Below are 19,243 nucleotides of genomic sequence, written 5' to 3'. Positions count from 1 at the left end.
TCACTCCTGTGACAGTCTCAGTGTGCTTGACCTCATAGATTTCATAGCATTGATCACTTCATCTCCCAGCCCTGTGAAAGTGTAATCCAGACTGATCACTTTTTGTTTCTCAATATTTTGGAGAAAAAGCTTTTGAAAAAAAGAAAGAAAAAGCTCATAAGCCTTAACCATCTGCAGGGAACTGATATATAAAAATTATATAAAAATAAAAATAATAATATGATCTTAATAAAATAAAAAGGAAAAGTTATTGCAGGAGAAAACTGAGATGTGATACTGAGCATGAGAGACACATAGTCTCTGGGATCTGTCCAATAGAATGGCTTATAAATATGGAGAGAAATACAGAACTAGTGCCAAATATGCAACCAGCGGAAGTACCATTAATCAACCTTAAAAAAATTTCCTCTTGTGGATCAATATTATAAATTAAACCAACTCTCTCTGCAACAATCATTTCTCACTGGACACTTGCCCATGGTCAGGCACACCCACCAATGCCATGCTTCTCCTCAGAGATCCATCCCGTTTTCCTGGGCCCTGCTCTCTTCTGGACCCTCTGAGTTCTTCTCATCAAATTTAACACCCACATAACTGCCTTCTTCTGCTAGCGTCAAAAATTGGTCAAATATCCCAGCACAAACATATGTGCCTGGGTTTTAAAAACAAACAGTTTGTGGCCAGTGATATTTCTTAAATTTTATTCAAATGTTAAAAAATGAGAACTGTTTCAATGTGGGTTTGAGAATCATTTCATATGTTTGTGAAGATTTCTTGAGAGAGGGTTACTGTAGGGAGGATGAAGAGATTGTTTAGGCTGGGGGAGAGTGGTCCGCTTCCATTCTGCGTGGAGGATCGGGCAAGTCAGGAAGGGAGCCTTTCTCTTCCTTCCTTGATATGTCTCACCAAACATTTTTCAATTGATCAGTCTTCTTAAGAATGCACTTTTTTTTTTTTTGAGGAAGATTAGCCCTGAGTTAACTAATGCTAATCCTCCTCTCTTTGCTGAGGAAGACTGGCCCTATGGAGCTAGCATCCATGCCCCATCTTCCTCTACTTTATATGTGGGATGCCTACCACAGCATGGCATGCCAAGCGGTGCTATGTCCGCATCTTGGCTCCGAACCAGCAAACCCCGGCCACCAAAGCGGAACATGTGAACCCAACCTCTGTGTCACCGGGCCGGCCCCAAGAATGCACTTTTGATTCCCATATCTTGTTCGTGGACTTGTTTGTGATTTCATTGGTTTCTACGTTTCTCTTAGATGCTTCCTACCTAGTAATATTTTGGGGTCATTCTTGTCTTCTTCCTAGGTTCTTAAATCAAACACTTACCTTCTTTAATTTTGCTGTTGTTTTTGCTTTATAATAAATTAATACAAAGTTGTATATTCAGTCTAAAAGACAATTTAGTTTCTTCCCACAAGTTTAATTGCATAATGTTTTCAGTACAATTCTGTTAAAAAAACGTTTTTTTGATCTACATTCTATTTGATTCTTAAACCTATTTTATACTTAGAGGTACAATTTTTAATATTCACAGATATGTTGTATTAAGAATTTTTAATTGTTAATTTCTAATGTGATTGATTATGTTTGTATATTGTGTTACATTTCTTATAAATTTTTTAAAAATTTTGCGGATTCTGTGACATGAAAGCAGACATAATTTGTAAATTTTCTTTACATTCTAAAATGATATTTTGGGTTTGGGGTTCTATATGTTATGTATTGTAGTGTGTATGTACATACGTACATGCATGTATATTTTACATACTTATTAGATCAAGTTATTAATTATTTTCCAACATTCTATTTCTTAAAATATTTGTGTGCTTCAGGTCATTGTTTCTGACATTCGTGTGTTAAAATCTTCACTAAAATTGGGGGATATGATAATCCTCCTTTACAAATTCTTCAGTTTTTGTTAACCATACATTTTGAATCAATGTGGAAAACAAAATTGGTTTTGCACAGTCACTGTGTGTATGGATATGCACAGTGACTTTCAGGCTCATAAAATTGGGTTCTTTTTAATATGTGTATAATATATAAATATGTTAGGAATGCTATTGCATCTATGCCCCAGTATACTAGAATATTCATAGCAGTATTATTCACAAGAGTAGGAAAAGAATGGGTAACTATCCAAATGTTCATCAATAAAATAAAATATTAACACATTGTGAAATATCACAAAATAGGATGTTACTAGCATTAATAATAAAGTACACTATATACTACATTACAGTTGGATTTCAGAAAAATAAAAACTGAGTGAAAAAATTTTCTCAACATGACATATGTATGATAAATAAGGCTTTAAAACAAGAAATCAACACCGTATATAACTTATGGATACATACATTTTCAAAAACTTTATACAGGGAGGGTATGATAAAAATAAAGTCAAGCCAGAGTTTACCAATGTTTGGGAGGCAGGAGTTGGAAGTGGAAAGGAAAGAACAGATTCAAGAATTGTAGAAATGCTACCCATGTGCCCACTTTGACTTCTGGTTTATATGTGTGCACTTTATTGTTTTTATGTTTAAACTTACCAAGATGTTATAATTATTCTTTAGTTTTCATAAATCTTATATAATTAAAGTTTTGGAAATGTTAATCATAATAATCCTTAATAATTTAAACTGATCTCTTACAATAGCTATCTAATTAGATTTTTAAGTGCAGCACAAATTTAACTAATGACTTTGAAAAAGGTAGACACTAGGCATGATGATTTCATATTATTTAAAATGAAGCAATTTTTAAAAACTAATCAGGCAAATCTTAACAAAAAAACTAAAATGGATTTTTATGCATAGATATATGCACATTTCTACCTGTATATGTGCGTGTATTTAAAGAGAAACACTACTGCTTTGTAATCAAAGAATAATCCATCAAAACCCTTAACACTTGTGAAATTATGGTAAAATGACGTCTTAATTCAAAGCAGATTTGAGAATCATTTTTATATTTTTGTGAGCAGTTCAAGTTTCTTCTTTTATGAATCACCTCTTCATATATGAAAATCCGCTGTTCCCTACTTGGTCAACTTGTGTACCAAAACCACATTATAGATGTATCATAAGCCTTGATATATATTGGGAAATATCCTCTAGTTTGTTTATATTCTTGAGAAATATTTTGGCTGTTCTCAGCTATTTACATAATTTTAAAATATGTTTGTTGATAAATCCATAATCATTTTTATTCAAATTCCATTACATATACAGATACAACTGGAAAAGTTTATGATATTTGTGATACAATATTTCTACTTCTGTTTGCATATGCTTTCTCAAATATGTAGACCTTATTTATGTATTATAACTTTCATATTATTTCCATAAAGTTCTGACAAATCTATCACTGCAATATTATCAGATACGTTGTATTTGTATTATCACTTTTTTCCTTGCTGTTACTGTTATATATTCTATCTTTAAATTGTCTTTTCTAAAAGTTGTTTGTAGACGTGTAGAAAGGTATATTGAACTTATATCCAGCAATTTTGTTAAACTACCTTTAAGTTTTGAAAAAATTTCTATATTTTTGTGACTATATGCAGTTTGGTTTTATTGTTCTAACAGATAAATTTCTTAAGTCATTTTCTTTTATTATTGCACTGACTAGAAACTTCAGTAAAGAATGGAATAGAATTAATGGTAGTAAACATCTCTGCTTGTTTCTGTTTTTAAGATAATTGCTTCCAGCGTTTCTCTATGAAGAATGAAAATTGCTGTAAAGCTTTGGTAAATCCACTCCATTTTTATTTTACTAAGAGTTTTGACAAGAATCAGAGCTTTACTGGAGCTATTGAGTTGTTTATATACTTCGGTTAACTTAATACATCAATGTGGTGAATGATACTTATAGTTCTTCAAATGTGAAACTACTTTTGCATTCTCAAGGTAAACGCAGCTTAGTTATAATATACTTTCATATTTATACAGTGACAAACGATTTGCTAATATTATACTTAGAGTTTTTACACTTTTGTTTGTAGATAAGCATGCCTGTCATTTAAAAATATTTTTCAAATTTTTGTGTCAAGGGATCAATTGCCTAATACAACGGATTGGGAAATGTTTCCTCATTCTCCATTACCAGAAAAATTATGGTCGTATTCACTTGTATAAACATCTGGGCCCATGGTTTCCATGATGAATTATACCAAACATTCAAAGAAGATTTAATATCTGTCTTCCTCAAACTATTCCAAAAATTTGAAGAAGACAGAACCCTTTGTCACTTATCCTATGAGGCTGACATTACCCTGATACCAAAACCAGAAAGTACAACACAAAAAAAGAAAACTACAGGACAATATCACTGATGACCATAGAGGCAAAAACCTTCAACAAAATATTAGCAAGTCGAATACAACAATACATCAAAAGGAGCATACACCATGATCAAGTGGGATTTATTCCAGGGATGCGAGGATGGTTGAACATCCTCACATCTATCAACATGATACACCACATTAACAAAATGAAGACCAAAAATCAAATGATCCTCTCAATAAATGCAGAGAAAGCATTCAACAAGATACAGCATCCACTATGATAAAAACTCTGAATAAAATGGGTATAAAAGGAACGTACCTCAACATAACTAAGACCATGTATAACAAACAACTGAATTCATACTCCACGGTGAAAAATTGAAAGCTACTGATCTAATAACAGGAACAAGGATAGGATGCTCACTTTCACCATTCTTATTTAACACAGTATTGGAAATCCTAGCCAGAGCAATCTAGCAAAAAAATGAAATAAAATGGATCCAAATGGAAAGGAAGAAGTAAAGCTGTCATTATTTGCAGGTGACATAATTTTATGTATAGAAAACCCTGAAGAATCCACCAAAAAACTAATAGAAATAATAAATGAATATAGTAAAGTTGCAGGGTTCAAAATCAGCATACAAAAGTCATTTGCATTTGGATACACTAACAATGAACTAGCAGAAAGAGAAATCAAGAATACAATTCCATTTACAATGGCTGCAAAAAGATTAAATACTTAGGAATAAATTTAACCACAGAGGTGAAAGATTGTACACTGAAAACCGTAAAGTATTGTTGAAAGGATCAAAGAAGACACAAACAAGTGGAAAGATATTCTGTATTTATGGATTAGAAGAATTAATATAGTTAAAATGTCCCAACTTCCTAAAGCAATCTACAGATTCAACGCAATCCCTATTAAAGTTCCAATCACATTTTTCATGCTCTGAACAAAGAATCCTAAAATTTATATGGATCAATGAAAGATCTCAAATAGCCAAAGAAATCCTGAGGAAAAAGAACAAAGCTGGAAGTAACGCATTCTTTGATTTCAAAGCATTCTAAAAAGCTATGGTAAGCAAAACAGCATGTTACTGGCACAAAAACAGACACATAGATCAGTAGAACAGAATCGAGAGCTCAGAAATAAATCCATGTATCTATGGAAAGCTAATTTCTGACAAAGGAACCAGGAACATACAACGGAGAATGGAAAATCTCTTCCATAAATGGTGTTGGGAAAACTGGACAGCCACATGCAAAAGAATGAAAATAGACCAATATCTTTCACCATACAGAAAAATTAACTCAAAATGGATTAAAGACTTGAATGTAAGACCTCAAACCACAAAACTCCTAGAAGAAAGCATATGCAGTATGCTCTTCGACATAGGTCTTAGCAGTATCTTTTTGAATATCATGTCTCCTCAGGCAAACAAAACAAAAGAAAAAATTAAAAAATGGGACTACATCAGCCTAAAACGTTTCTGCACAGAAAAGGAAAGCATCAACAAAATGAAAACACAACATAACAACTGGGAGAAGATATTTGCAAATCATATATTATAAGGGTTTATATCCAAAATATATAAAGAACTCATACAGCTCAACAACAAAAACAAACAACCCAATTAAAAACTGGGCAGAGGATTTCAACAGACATTTTTCCAAAGGTGATATACAGATGGCGAACAGGCACATGAAAAGACATTCATCACCAATTATTAGAGAAATGAAAATCAAAACTGCAATGAGATATTACCTCACATGTCAGAATGGCTATTATTAGAAAGACAAGAAATAACAAGTGTTGGAGAGGATGTGGAGAAAAGGGAACCCTCATACACTGCTAGTGGGAATGGAAACTAGAGCAGCCGCTATGGAAAACAGTATGGAGATTCCTCAAAAACTTAATAGAACTACCATATGATCCAGCTATTCCACTGCTGGGTATTTATGTAAAGAACATGAAAACACTAATTTTAAAAAAGATATACATGCTCTTTGTGTTCATTGCAGCATTATTCACAGTAGCCAAGACTTGGAAACAACCTAAGTGCCCATCAACAAATGAATAGATAAAGAAGATGTGGTATACACACACACACACACACACACAATGGAACACTACTTAGCCATAAAAAAGATGAAATCTCGCCAATTGGATGACCTTGAGGGCATCATGCTAAGCAAAATAAGTCATACAGAGAAAGTCAAATACAATATAATTTCACTCATATGTAGAAGACAAAAACAACAACAACAAATAATCACATAGACACAGAAAATAGATTGGTGGTTACCAGAGAGGAAAGGAAGGAGGGGAGAGGGTGAAAGGGGTGATAGGGCACTTGTGTACAGTGGCAAATGGCAACTAAACTTTCAGCAGTACACACGATGTAGTCTTCACAGAAATCAAAAGATAATGATGTACACTTGAAATTTATATAATGTTACAAATTTATAAATAAAAAGAAGCTGGAGAAAAGATTGATGATGGTAAGCAGAAACTTTTAAAGGAGAAACTACAATATCTGAGATGAGAAAAAATATTGTTTGAGTGTTAAACATTATGGATATTTAATAGTTATCTCAAAATAAATGTGACTCAGAAAACAAACAAACGAAAAAACATCTGGCCCTGTGTTTTGGAGGAAGATTTTTTAAATCTAATGATTCACATTTAATGAACTTGAGCTACACTTATTCAAGCTCTTCTCTCCTTTGATCAGTTGTTATGAGTTAATTTTTTTTTAGGAAGTTATGTGTTTGGCACAACTTCCTAATGTTTTGATATGTAGTTATTCACAATATTTATTTGATCATTTTAAAAGCTGATTTATGTGGTGATACTCCTTTGTCATTTTTAATATCTTAGTTTAAAACATCTTTTAACAACTGTTACAGAGTACCATGTTTCGGCATTGTTACTCCTCTTTATTTTATTTTTGTTTGTTCTTGTATTAAAATTACTTAAGGTGCCCATTTTTTCCTGTACAAATTTGGAATCAATATAACATATTTCTGTCCCATTGTTGGTTACTCTTAATTTTCTACATGCACAGTTATCTTACCAATTTGTAAAAATCGTACCCACTTTTGGCTCTCCCCAGAACAAGATAAGGACTTAAGAAGCTTAGTTCACGGTACTCCTTTGTGATGTACCCAGTGTTCTTGTCTTCATTCGGTCATACTTTTTTTGAGGAAGATTAGCCCTGAGCTAACATTGGCCCCCAATCGTCCTCTTTTTGCTGAGGAAGAGTGACCCTGAGCTAGCATCCATGCCCATCTTCCTCTACTTTATATGTGGGACGCCCACCACAGCAGGGCTTGACAAGCGGTGCCATGTCCACACCCGGATCCGAACCATTGAACCCTGGGCCGCCAAAGCGGGATGTGTGAACTTAATCACTTCGCCACCGGGCCAGCCCCCTGGGTCATACTTTTTTATTTTCTCGAAATCAGACACTCTTGGTGGTATTGTGGTTATAAGTGCTTTTTCTAAAGGTTTATCTGCTTGAGTACTGGTGTTTTTGTTTATGTTCCTTCTTCAGTTCAGATGTTCCTTCTAAGATTACTGTCCTTCTTTCTTAGAGCTTCTGGGATGCTTAGTGTGGAGCAAGTCTTCCATTTTCATCTCAATGTTCTGTCTTCTGGTGAAATTAGAGATACCCCAGATAGTCCCAGAGCCAGTTCATGGACGGGTGAGTTCAGGCCCATCTTACAGGCTGTGTGTCTGTCTTCCATCCAGCACCAGGAGGCTAGAAGCAGAGAGTGAGCATCAGCTTTCTATATTTCTATGAGCAAAAGACCTTCATTACTTCTTTCACATTTTGAGGAATTTGAGGAATTCATGTTTTTTAATCTTTTCTTTTTATATTTCCATTTTTATGTGTTGGGACTGATGCATATAGAATGTCTCCTTAAACAGAAAACCACCTCACCTTTATTGATACTCCAGTACAACCTCATTAGTGAACTTTGAGCATTTTCAGATATTATAATCAATCAGTGCTTATTATTTTTAAACATTTATTTATTTTTAAGCAGTAATGTCTTCGTAAGCAGCCAAGTGAGCAGCACATAAGAGAACCTGCAGATCCAGAACAATCCACAAAGAAGTGTAGTCTAGAGGAATATTTTCACCTCATTCACATGAGAAACGATTATCTCCATAGATGGCATCTTAATACCTACATTCTGTTGCCCAAGCCTGTTTCACGTGGTGTGAGGAAAATTGAGAAGTTGGCATACCCTACAGAATCATATTATAATGAGGCTTACTCATGTTTAGTGGTTACTTTAGCAAAATAATTCTTTCCTGGCTGTTGAAAGTTTTGGCTATTGGAGAATTCTTCTGGCTATTGGTGAAATTTGAAAATGTGAAAGATGTTGAAAGAAAAATAAAATTAGGCTTCTTAAATCAATTTTAAAATTCATTTTTACAGAGACAGTGGAGAATTAGGCCTTCAGATTTTGAATACCATATTGGACAGATTTTTCTCTTTCAGGCCTGGTCACTCTTTAGTACCAGAAATATTTTCAGTTCAAAACATAAGTGACTACACCCCTTTTATAAGTTTAGGGAAACATGGGGTTCATCTTGTGTAGTAGAACAATGACCATAAAATAAAATAAATAAAATGATAACTAACCTTCTGGGCAATCACACGGCCATAAAATAATACACATTACATAAGAGATTTAAATTATGGTAATATCCCCAAACAAATGTCTGTTACTCTTCCCAGTAGACATTTGTTCTTTAAAATGAGACAGTCAGTCACTGCTTACAGTTATAGAGCCATTCCATGTTTTTTCTTATTTTTACAACGAGCAAGCAGCCACCAGCTGCCAGCTCTGACTCCTGGCAGATTTAGAAAAATCCAATAGGGTTGATTATCCATATATCTTAACCCTACTCCCAGTGATTTGGAGTGGCATGAGGGAGACTCCCAGTGCTCCGCACTCTAAGAAATATCCTATAAATGCGATCCCATGTTTTAAATAATACGAACACTTCTAACACCAAGTCCTCTTGTCTGCTACTGGAGCTATTTTACGGCAGAAGTTGGGTTATTTCCAAGTAGAGGACTGTCCTAATTGAGTTTATCCTTTTGCTGGTCTAGACAGAACTCGCAGTTTATCAGAGTCCCTGTCACCTGAGAGGAGCTGTGAACGTGAAGGTGGTTGCAGAGATTTCTCCTGTGCCAGGCTGCCAGCCATGTCTGATTTTCCTGACTAATTCTTTCTAGATCCGTTCCACATAATTGGGCCTGTTTCTTCTCTCCCATGCCTTGTCTCCTGCCAAAGTGTGTGAAAGTGTGTGGCCCTGTGCGTGTGTTCTCATATTAACCTGTAAATTGACACCACCTTCATTGTTCCGGGTAGACCCTGTTTGACGTTCTACCAAAGCCCTTGAATAGCCATACCTGCCTGAAATCAGGCTGCTCTCTTCTATATCTGGGCTTTAGTTGTACCTCCGTGGTCACATATGGCATCCTTGATTGCAACAGCATGCAGCCACACTCCCACGGACTCCTTCCTCTGGAGTGCTTAACCTTCCATCATTGCTCTTGAAGACCAATATTCATGGTGACAGAGGCCTTAGACATTTCCTCTCATAGGCATATTTGTTTGGAGAAAATAAAATCCACATGAACGCATTCCTATTATCAAATTTTTTAATTTCTTTCTTAAAAAAATTTAATTTTGTTTGTATTTGCTTTTGTGCACTGTCCATATTATTCTCCATTTATTCATCCAACAGGAATGCTGAGATTCTTTCTAAAAAGTGTAGTGTGGAGACATCTAGTGGTCTCTCTGAAAGATTCAATTTCACCATGTAAATTGTTCATATTGGTTTATCAGATTCATAAATGCTATACTATTGTATATCGATATTAAGATAGGAAACACAAGTCTTTAATCAGTTGCTAGTTCATATTTCAAGAAATGCATCAACAATGGGAGTCATTACTGCTCATATTGTGGTTTGCTGACCAGTATTGCTCTGCCGATTACTGTTACAGGCCTGCAATGGACTAAGTACCAAAACGGTGAGTAGGCTTGTATCTGTCAAATGTAATAATATCAAAACTAGGCTTGCATTTACAGCATCTTTTTTACTTCACTTTTCTAGTGACATTTTCATTTTCTAGATTTTAATTTCACAAATTTCTAGTAATTTATTTTCTTTTTAATTAACTTTTACTTTCAAATATTGATCTTCAACAGATTGTAAATTTAAAAAACAAACCAACCAACACACTGAAAACTAAAGCTGATTCTATACCACAGATAGTTCGAGAGTCTCTTCTCTATAAGGTTTTCTCCTTGCAGGTCCCTACCCATTCATCCTTCAGGCTCATGAGCATTAACCACTTAGTGTATTATCATATAATAGGGAACTGAAAACTTTGCCTAAATGGAAATAAGACAATATTTCCATCTTACCAAATTAGCTCAGCATTTAAATAAATTTTATATAAGCCAATTCATTTTATTTTTAGGTACATGTAAGAGTTCCTAAAATAAGAATTTTCATTACTCCAACCATTTAGAAAAGGAGGAGAATTTATTTTTATGGTGTATAATAGATCAATATCATAAATAACAAATTGTGTCAAATATAAATGATAAGAATGAGCAAGCTGGATAATGATTTCATTAACTCACTTTAATTATGACTTGGAGAGATGAACATGCAGACAACTTGATGTATGTGTTGAAACATGTTGTGTTAAAATATAATGGGTTGTGAATTATATTTCTGAGAATTACTTTTGGATTCCTATGAGATGGTGAACTGCTTTCTTATACCAGAAAAGTATGACACCAGACCAATGCAGTTAATCTGTAGACCAGTAAATGATTAGGCTCAGAGTGCAGCAATTTAAAATAGTTTATATAGAGTTACCATAAATATGAATGCTTTGGTAAGATGAAACATTATGTCTTCATAAGTTTGGGTTATATTTAAGTGATAATCATTTGAACGATCCATTAGAAGTTTTCTGAGATTTCATTTGCTATATTCAGCTGTAACACTAACTTTATTTAACAAGGGAAGGCTCTAGATTGTCATTAAAATAAATATTCTTTCCGTAGGCTTATCATTTGTTTGTAAACTTACGTTGTGACTATACAACGTGTGAGAAGTAGATGAGGACTATAAACTTGGATGAATTTGTTAATTGCCTCTCATCAACTATATGAATTTCCATTTTCTAAGTTAATTTTAAGGACTATTAGTCTTTAACTCTAGAATCAGGTGTTAGTCTTATACAGTTGGGTGTGAAATATTCCATCAACAAATAGCAAATAAAAAATAAATCACGTTGTTTGGAGATGAGATTGGTAGGACTAGGAGAGATATTCTGAATACTAGACCATATGTTTGATAAGCATATCATCCAAGTGAGAAAAAGGCTGGAAATCAGAGGCTTGGCCTTGGAAAACAGCACTTTATAATTTTTTATGGCCCAGGCTCTAGAGTCAGAATATTAGGGCTCAAATTCTAAATCAAACGTCTAGTGGCTCTTTTACCTTGAGCAGGTTATTTCACCTCTCTATGCTCTGTTCCCTTATCTGTAACATAGCACTACTGTCAGTGCCTACCTCTTAGTTCTGTTGCAAGAATTAACTGAGGACTTGGCAAGGGCCCATGTATAGTAAACACTCAGTAAATTTAACTACTATTATCATCAACATTATTATGAAAACTATACTATATGCAAGATCCATTTCTAAATGCTTGATGAAAGAGAGAGATGAATTTCATGATCCCCGGCCAAAAGAACAACCTCATGATTAAAATTATAATAATATGATCAGATCTGTATCAGCATCAACATTTGTCTCTTCTTCAGATAAAAATGTCATGAAATAATGGAAATGGAATTTGAAACCAATCAATCAATAAGAATGCAGTGAAACGAGGACGGATTCTAAGAGTATATTTCACAATTTTAAGAATTGCTGAAATAGATTAAATGCCAACTATAGGGCCTGGGCCTTGCTTGCTTGGCAAGAGTCCCCAAGCTCATGGCAACCATTTTTCCTTCCGGCTCCCTTCTGGGCAGGATGCCCAGCTGCTGGGATGTGAAACAATCCAGGGCCTCATCAGCCCAGATTCTACCTTTTCTCACTTAAAGAACATTACATCTTAAAGGGACACAGAGCCCCTCCATGTGAGCCACCATGCCTGGGAATGCTGCTTGTAACAAGGACAGTCTCTTGGCAAGCAAATAGCCTTTGTGTCTCTTGCCTATATAAGAAACTCCCTCCCGCACGGGGTTGTAGGTGTCCAGCTGGCTGCCACTGGACCTCCCTGTAAGTAATTCCCAACAAACCTATATGTCTTGTTTGTCATTTCTGGTCTCTTCTGTTGTCTCTCCACAACCTATCCCGCACTACTCACCCAGGTGAGCATGTAGCTGAACACGTGGTAAGTTAGCCAGGAGGCAAACAAAACCACAGGAGCCCTGAGACTATGAGAGATGGGAGAGGGAAATCTGCAGGGGAACTCCTGGCTTGGCTGATGCCCTCCTTGTGGGGGCCAGTTGCCATCATCCTTGATGGATGGGGCCTACTGCGTGAATATGGGATGCCCCCAAAATGCCAGAGTGCCTAGGGGAAGTCCGTAGGGCTTGAAAAATGTAGAAAAGAAAAACTTGGAGGCCCAGGCTGTTGCTACAGCTGTGGGGTGGCCCCTTCTCACTGCAGGACGGCTTGCAATGAAGGCAGGGGAAGTCCTGGGCAAGACAGATGTAGGGAAGAAGAAGTCAGAAGACCAGGTGGTAGCTGTGGTGGAGGGTTGGCTTCTCCTCATTGTAATATGGCTCACTACAGAGGCTAAGATGGAAGCAAGAGCCGAGGTGAGGCAGTAATAAAAGGAATTGAAGTTAGAAAGAGAGGCTCGACTGGCTCAAGCTGAGACAACGGAAGCACTGTCAACATGCTTAATCCTAGCCTACCATTTTGCTAAGATCAACAGACGACTGATGGAACTGGGAAACAAATTCAGGCAAAAGGGTAGGGAAAGCATCCTGGGGCGGCTTTTGTGTCTCTGGGATACCAGAGCAGAAGACATTTTGTTGTCGGGGATAGAAATGAGCAAAATGGCTTCCATCACTGTCATCCCACCCTGTGGCAAGGCCTCTATAGCACCGTCTGGTGGACAAAACCCCCTGGTGTTGTCTTGTTCTGTTATATCGATGATGTCATCTTATCCTCTGAGTCTTTTTCAGACCTCCAGGAAACCTCTCACTGTGTGTTTCCTCATTCAAAAGTGTTATTGCGTGTTTTATGTTATCAGAGCTGTTGCCACATGCTGGGCTAGGGCCGACACTTGCCATTCTACATCAACAGCTGCAGCTGGTGGGGAAAAGGCAGCAAGGGGGTAAAACCACCCTGCAGTGCGTCACGCACAGTGGCATGCACAGACTGCCTCCCAGTTAGAAGGAAACTGTTGAAGGGAGGACAGGATGTGTGCAGGGATGTACGGGCACCCCCACGTGCATCTGCCAGCCCAATTATAAGGCAGATAGGGCCAGCCGCGAGCTCCACAAGCCCACCCCCGAGGAGAGGCTTGGGCTTCTCTGATGGTTGTGTCTTCCCAGCCACATATCAGCAGTAATGATAACTGTTTGGTTACACATTGTTTTAGGTGTCCACATTTTTTGAAATACTTTCATTTGGTGGTATAGAGTTATTGTGACATTCAAGGCACCAGGGAAGGGAAACTCTTAAGTGAATTTGTACAGCAGTTAACCATCTTACGCCATCAAACAGAGTACCCCGCCTTTGGGGTTGTGTTAACCTGCTCACATACAAGCTGAGAGATATACTTTCAAGAGGCAGCATAAGAGGGCAAGGACGGGTTACTTAGGAGGAGGGGAGTAGAAGTGGGAAAGTGGGTGGTGTTCCTCCACTCTCGCAGGGCTTTCCAGTCAGAGATGTAGCAGTCTGGAGACGCCATAGTAATCCGTGGTAGAGGAGAGACACAGCTCACTGCATACCCAGCAGTTGGACAGGGGAAACCACTCCTAGAAATTATTTGTTCCTTGTTTTTAATATGGTCATGCACAGCATAATGACGTTTTGGTCAAAGACGGACTGCATATGCTACAGTGGTCCCATAAGATTAGTATCATATAGCCTAGGTGTGTAGTAGGTTATACCATCTGGGATTGTGTAAATATACTCTATGATGTTCACACAACAGTGAAATAGCCTAAGAACACATGTCTTAGGACATATCCCCATTGTTAAACAAAGTGTGACTGTAGTTTTCCATGTCATGTTTCTTTGAAGTGGGTTTGGCCAAGGGCTACCCCAGAAAGACCAGGAGGGCAAAAGGAAAGTGTGGTCAGTATATTTATTCCTTTGTCCTTCTCACTAGCCTGATGCTGTGGTGTTCATTGTGAAGGCTACTACTCCTCCCAGGAGGCACACTCAACAGCATTACTGCTCAAATTGTGGTTTGCTGACCAGTATTGCTTTGCCAATTATTGTTACAGGCCTGCAATGGACTAAGTACAAAAGTGGTGAGTAGGCTTTAGAAAATGTTATAGCAATTTCACAGGGTAAATTTGTATCTGTCAAATTAATAATACCCAAACTAGACTTGCATTTACAGCATCTTTTTTACTTCACTTTTCTAGTGATTTATTTGCATTTTCTAAATTTCAATTTCACAAATTTCTAGTAATTTATTTTCTTTTTAGTTAGCTTTTATTTTCAAATATTGATCTTCAACAGATTGGAAATTTAAAAACAAAAAACAACAAACTTAAAACTAAAGCTTATTCTATACTACAGATAGTTTGAGAAGCTCTTCTCTAGAAGATTTTCTCCTTGCAGGTCCCTACCCATTTATCCTTCAGGATCATGAGCATCAACTGCTAGCTGCTTCTAATCCGGAGTTAGGCACTGTCCTTCCCTCATCTTTATAAATAACGCCTTTCAAAAAGAGAATCAAATGGGCCATCAAGTTTTTGCTGGGACCTAAACTAGTAATGATGTTTTCACTTGAATATGAAATTTGTTCATGCTTTTAGTTGAACGAACACCCAGTTCTTGGTAGAAATGGAGACAAACTCACATAGACTTCCCTTTCAAGTGAAACAAGTCAATATCTATCCTGGCTCTCAGTGCTTGTTAGACAAGAAGAAGCCAGCTCACGTGTAAGAAGTTGAACACTGCAGCAAAATGTTCATTGTTTTTGCTGAAATCCAAAACTTGTCTAGGTGCAGATCAGTATTTCTCATCTGGAGTCCATAACCAGACTTTGCCTCACAAAGTTCTTCCTCTTCTCACAAAATCAGTTTCTGAGTTTGAGCGAAAGTTTCCTTGAACAGGTCTGTCATCTGGCCCCACACTTGTGTTGAAAGGGAGGAAACCCGTTTTTCAGTTTTGGTTGTGTGCTTCTTCCAGGTGATTTTCCATAAGACTTGAGACTTGCTGATAGCTTCCTCACTCCAAATCCCACGTGAGAATGGAAATATTTCAGAATTTTCTTTTGCAACATCTTCTTTCCAAAGATTGGGTTTTCTTTTAAATCTGCTTGAAGACAAAACGTTTTCTCTTGGGCCATAAAGAGACTTGTCCAACTGGTTCATATGATGAAGTTTTCCTTCTAAGTAGCTTCGTTCATCAGCTGTTCTTCTTCAACGCAGACAGAATATATTGCCTACTATTTTCTTAGAAGTGTTCCTACCATTCACCTTTCACTTCAAATATCCTGGTGAGAAATCTTCCTCTGCTAAGCCAGTAGATTACTCAATGTTGCAGGAGAATTATGTATTTTGTTATTCTGGTTTCCACATATTTTAAAAAATATTCAATTGAACTGGATTTATAGCATTAACTGTTGTAATGTCTCCCAGAACTATTTTTCATTTCATATCTGAGAGTTTTTAACAATAACTTCCCTCTGTGAAGAAGGCAGTGTGTTACAAAATATCAGAATGTTAGTTTGACTTTTGCAACCAGAGAGGTGAAACACCACCAAACCAAACATTGATGGGCACCATCACTACAGACACCAACCAAGTTCCTCCAAGATACACTTTTTGTTTCCAGATGAAGATAACACGTGAAATACATTTATGCCTCTGTTTATTTGGGCAAGCTCATTACAAGAGAAAAGATGTTGAATTTCATCATTATTTGCAAATTTTACGAATGTGACATGTGACATTTAGTGATACAATCACTCTGGATAGAGAAATTGTTTTTCAATTTATTACACTAAACCTCCTCATCATCACGTTGTGTCTTCAATATTCACACTGGTGGACTGTTGGAGAATGGGATCTTTCCAAGTTCTCACGCTGCATTTCGTCCTAGTGTTTTACTCACTCTAACTTAAATGTGAATGTTATTTGATCCTGGCCAACTGTGGGATTTCCTATGCATTTTCATGGAATATGACGTTTTTGTTTAACAAAATCCATACTCTGAGGTCCTAATAGCCAAGGAAGATAATCAGAACCTTTAGTTGTTCAATAGCTCTGATTTGTAGTTAAGGTTTTGGAGAAGCCATTGTTGTCTTTATACACTTTTTTACAGATGATTCACAATGGAAAAGGACATTATGTGCCACTAGCTCACGTAAATCCCATTGGTAAGTAGCCAGCTGTGCATTTGGCCTTCTCTTGTGCCCCCTGTCATACTCAGGAAATGAAATGTCTCAGGTGATCATAACTCTGCATCAATATAACCTCACTGGAATTGTCTATTGGCCCAGGACTATAATCATCCTCTTGCATGTCACATCGTGTCTCAAAAAGCATCACACTGGGAAGCCACACTTTGGAAAAACACAACTCCTAAGAAAATAGAAACAGAAGGAGATAATAAATAACTAAATGAGAAAACCAACCCCTCAAAATGTTAAACATTTACAATACAATTTGACCCGTACAAATTGACCCGTACAATCCACATTTGCAAGTCATCCAATAGCAACAAAATGACAAAGAGGCAGCAGCTGAATGGCAACATATAAAAATGCCTTTTTTAGGTTGTAAGTTCCCCTTCTATTTTATTTGACACTTGAAGACCTTTTGTGTCTTGGAAAAAATTAGCCAAAGGTGTGTAAGGAGAGTTTTGGAGAGTTAATGCAGGAAGAGACCAACATTGCCAGCCCACTAATCTCTCCTCTGTACAGTGCAGCACTCACCGTCTGTCAACGGGTGTCTCTGTCTCTGAAGTCTTAAATTGGACTTAAGCAAGCAAACGCGGTTCTCAGGTGCACTGCTATGCGGTGCTGAAAGACCTCTAACAAAATGGCTAACACTCTATCACCGCGTGGGCACGAGGTATGCAAAATAAAAGAGAAAAAAGTGTTATTTTTTTAATAATAATTTCTTGCACCACCCCTTAAAAAAAGTTTGTAGAATCCTAAGGGTCCTACAGAACCCCCACTGAAACAATCTAGTCTACAGGACAAAATAGAACTCACCCTATTTACTTACTTTTATGGTTATGTGTTTATGAGAGAACGGTAGGGGTGGGGATTGGGGTTGTGAATATGACCTTTAGATGAATTATTCAGGAGTTAAAAAGGGAGGGCGCAGCCAAAGAAATACAAGATATGCATGACACGTTTATTTGGAAATAAATTAAAGTTCTTTGAATTATTTCAAAAATGGTGTCTAAATAGATTTGATGAGATAATAGACCTCAAGGAAAATCACATCTTGTGAAAAAATTAATCTAAATCATCCTTACTATAGCACTTCATATTATTCATTATCTGAAAACAAATTAAAATCCATGAAGGCTGCTGGGTGTGTATGTATGTGTGTGTGTGTATGGGTGTGTGTATGTGTGTCGATGGTAATTTGGGCTATTCAGTCATGAGGTACAAATATATACGTAGAAAGCAAATGCTTAACCCCAAAAGGCATTGATGTACTGGTTTACTAGTCAGAGAATGTGCCACAGTCCTCAGTTTGTCCACCAGATGGCAAGCTTTCACTATTAGTCAGTCAACTATGGTGCAGCATCTACATCTATGCTCAGTTAAAATTGTCCCATCAACACAGTCTTCCTTGGAAAAGCACAGTATAGCATTAATCATATACTGAAACAAGTAAAATTATGCCCAAATATTTTTGATATCCTAAATATCTTTGGTGATTTACAAAAATAACTTTATTTTTGTCTAATTTGTATTCAATTTCTCTTGACTTTAGCCAATAATTAATTAATTAACAATAATTAAAAAGTAAATGATTCCAAAATATTACCTTAATTCTAACACAATTCTCAATACTTCAGACCACCAATAGACATCACTGGATTTTACACAAACCTGGCCAAATTGTTTCTTTGCTTCCAAGAATACTTTAGTTTTAAATAGGGCTTTCAAAATTTCAAAATACTTCCCGTCGCATCTTTCCCTTATGATGCTGCTTAGAAGCAAAGATGGTTGTTTTAATGAGAAAAAGGAACCACAAGGAGGTTGCATGTCTTGCTTGTAGTAATATATTTACTCTCAGAATTAGAATCTGCAGAATTCAATCTTACAAGAAATTTTCTTTTTTAGTTATTTTAGATTAAAAAATAAAGTATTTAAAAGTACAGAAAGTAAAATGTAGAGGATAAAGCAATAATTGCCAATACCCAGCTTTATAAAATCTTAACAGTTGCCATATTTGCTTCAGTTTTTTTTAAGTGAATATTATACAAACAACTGAAGCCCAATTATCCCTTCTCAGACCGGCTCCCTTTCCTCCCATTCCAGAGCTAATCAATATCCTGAAAGCAATCACCATCCTGCATTGAGTCTTCATTTCTCTTGTGCGAGTTTTATAATTTCATGCTTGTATTACTAAATTGTATGGATTTTGTTATAATATCGTGTTATTTGTATGGTTCTGCAATTTTCATCTACATAACATAGTCTGTGAATTTTATTCAAGTTCATACATA

Source organism: Equus quagga, chromosome 9 (assembly GCF_021613505.1).
Source record: "Equus quagga isolate Etosha38 chromosome 9, UCLA_HA_Equagga_1.0, whole genome shotgun sequence".
NCBI lineage: Eukaryota > Metazoa > Chordata > Mammalia > Perissodactyla > Equidae > Equus > Equus quagga.
Note: the sequence above shows the minus strand (reverse complement) of the source record.